The 3,223-nt window shown below is 38.4% G+C and overlaps 1 pseudogene; it reads left to right on the top strand.

Annotated features, from left to right (window-relative positions):
• Window positions 1-2,019: 2,019 nt before the first annotated feature.
• LOC102822362 lies at window positions 2,020-2,872 on the top strand (annotated as a pseudogene).
• The last annotated feature ends 351 nt before the right edge of the window (window positions 2,873-3,223 follow it).

Raw genomic sequence — 3,223 nt, 5'->3', positions numbered from 1 at the left:
AGGGAACTAATAACTGAGGCCTTGTCTATTTAAAATGCTTTCCTGAGCCTGACTAGAGTTTAGTCAAGCAGTTTCTAGGTAGGCAAAATCAGTTTGGTCCTTACACCCTGGCAGAAGTTAGCCACCACCGCAGAACCCCTATGAAGCAATTCTACTCTGTCCTATAGGGTTGCTCTGAGTCAGAATCAACTCAATAGCAATGGATTGAGTTTGGGGTTAGTTTTCATGGAAGCCGACTGCTAAATCTCTCCCACGGAGCAGCTGGTGGGTTGAAACCCACTGGTTAATACAGGTATTAGAAAAACAAGTGAAATGACTACGAAGAAACTATAGATAAATATTTAGTGTAGGACATTCCATTAGAAAATTGGTTTAGACTCTTCAAAAACCTAATGTCATGGAGTTAGGAGCAGGGAGAGAGCAAAAGAGCTTTTCTAATTAAAACTGATCATGAATAGGACAGAATGTAGAAGAACTGATGCTTTTAAATTGTGGTAATGGAGAAGAATGTTCAAAGTATCATGGACTGCCAGAAAAACAAACCAATCTGTTGGAGGAAGCGCAACCAGATTGTTCCTTAGAAGCCAGGATGATGAGGCTTTGTCTTTCCTACTTCCAACACTTTATCGTGAGGGACCAGTTTTCATGGAAAAGGCCATCATGCTTGGTAAAGTGGAGGGTCAATGAAAAAGAAGAAGACCCTAACAAGATGGATTGGCACAGTGGCAGCAGCAATGTGGTCAAATGTAACAATTGTGAGGATGGTGCAGGACAAGGCAGTGTTGCATCTGTTGTATCTAGGGTCTCTATGAGTTTGAACTGACAGATAACACTTAACAACAACAACAAAAGGCATTAAAAACAAACAAATGAAAATCCTCACACTTGACAAATAAATAACGTGATGATAAAGGGAAAAATATTGAAGCTGTCAAATATTTTTTTCTACTTGGATCCTGGCACTGTGGGCTAGAGTGTCAGACTACAAAGTCGTTTGAACTACAAGGTTGGTGGTTCAAGTTCACCAGCTGCTCCTTGGAAACCCTATACAGGGTCACTATGAGTCAGAATCGACTCGATGGCACTTAACAACAACACAATCAAACTCATGGAAGCAGCAATCAAGAAATTAAATGATGTATTACAATAGACAAATCTACTGTAAAAGATCTCTTTTAAAGTGTTATGGAGCAAAGATGTCACTTTGAGGACTAAGGTGTGCCTGACCCTAACTACGGTATTTTCAATGACCTCATATGCATGCAAAAGTGGACAATGACTAAAAGACTAGAGAATTATTGATACATTTGAATTATAGCACTAGCAAAGACTAGTGAATATACCATGAACAAATCTGTTTTGGAAGAAGTATGAATGGTTTGCTCCTAGGATGCGACGATGGTAAGATTTCCTCTCATGCACTTTGGACATTATGTCACAAGGACCAATCCCTTAAGAAGGACTTTATAATTGGTAAAGTGCAGGGTCATGGAAAAACAGGAAGACCTTCAAAGAGACAAACTGGCACAATGGCAACAACAATAGGCTCAAACATAACAATTGTGAAGATGGCGCAGACCAGGTAGTGTTTCCTACTATTGTACTATAAGGTTACTATGAGTCAGAACTGACTCAGTGACACCTAGCAACAACAACAACAAAAAGGCATAACCAAATATATTGTATTCACTGAATTGTATACTGCTTCAAAAAAATGAAAAATAAAAATTCAAAGGAAAAACCAAAACCCCACAAAACAAAAATAACAATGAAAACAAATTATAAGAGATATTTTTGAGACAACTGGGAAATTTTGAATAAGGACTGGATAATCAGTGGTATTAAAGAATTGTTGCTAAGTTTCTTAGGTGTAAATATGGTGATGGGTTACGTTAAAGAATGTCCTATTTTTGGGAGATACATGCTGAAATATTTAAGAATGAATTGTCCTTTATCCACCCCCTGTAGAGTTGCTGGGTCTGCAGATCTGTGGCAAGCTGCAGATGCCGTCCTCTATTCTGCAGGATGGGGTTTGTTAAAGTTATCAAGAACAAGGCCTACTTCAAGAGATATCAAGTGAAATTTAGAAGAAGATGAGAGGGTAAAACTGATTACTATGTTCAAAAGTGCTTGGTAATCCAGGATGAGAATAAGTACAACACAGTCAAATATAGGATGATTGTTCATGTAACCAACAAAGATATCATTTGCCAGACTGCTTACGCACATATAGAAGGGGATACGATTGTCTGGACAGCTTATGCTCACGAACTCCCTATGTTTGGTGTGAAAGTTGGCATGACAAATTATATTGTGGCATATTGTACTGGTCTGCAGGCTTCTCAATAGGTTTGGTATGGACAAAATAGAAGATGAATACAATGTAGAAAGCATTGATGGTTAACCTGGTGCCTGCTACTTGGATGCAGGCCTTGCCAGAACTAGTGGAAATAAAGTTTTTAGGGCTCTGAAGGATGCTGTGGATGGAGGCTTGTCTATCCCTCACAGTACCAAGCAATTCCCTGGTTATAATTCAGAAAGCAAGGAATTCAATACTGAAGTACATTGGAAAAACATCATGGGTCAGAACGTTGCAGATTATATGGTTTACCTAATGGAAGAAGATGAAGATATTTACAAGAAACAGTTCTCTCAATACATAAAGAACAATGTAACTCCAGACATGGATGTGATGTATAAGAAAGCACATACTGCTATATGAGAGAATCCTGTTTACGAGAAGAAGCCTAAAGAAGATGTTAAAAAGAAGAGATGGAATCATCCCAAAATGTCTTCTGCCCAGAAAAAAGATCAGGTAACTTGGAAGAAGGCAAGTTTTCTCAGAGCTCAAGAGCAGGTTGCTGAGAGCTAAAACAAACCACAATTTCTATGAGATTGTTCCAGAGAATGGTAATATTGACCAAGCCAAAAAAAAAAAAAAAAAAATGAATGAATTGTCATCAATATCTGCAACTTACTTTCCAGAAAACAAAACATTTCCTATACACCAAACTAAAAACAAAACTATTGACGTTAAATGAATTCCAACACTATAAGACAGGAGAGTTGCCCCAAAAGGTTTCTAAGGTGCTGCAGGATAATGCACTGGACAGCAAGGTTGTTTTGAATCACATGGTCGGCAGCTCAAATCCACCTGCCATTCCTCAGAAATCCTATACAGGTCACTATGAGTCAGAATCTGCTTGCGGCACTTAACAATAAC

Source organism: Chrysochloris asiatica, unplaced genomic scaffold (genome assembly GCF_000296735.1).
Source record: "Chrysochloris asiatica unplaced genomic scaffold, ChrAsi1.0 scaffold00131, whole genome shotgun sequence".
Classification (NCBI taxonomy): Eukaryota; Metazoa; Chordata; class Mammalia; order Afrosoricida; family Chrysochloridae; genus Chrysochloris; species Chrysochloris asiatica.
The sequence above is the reverse complement of the archived record's forward strand: the minus strand, read 5'-3'. Positions and strand labels throughout refer to the sequence as shown.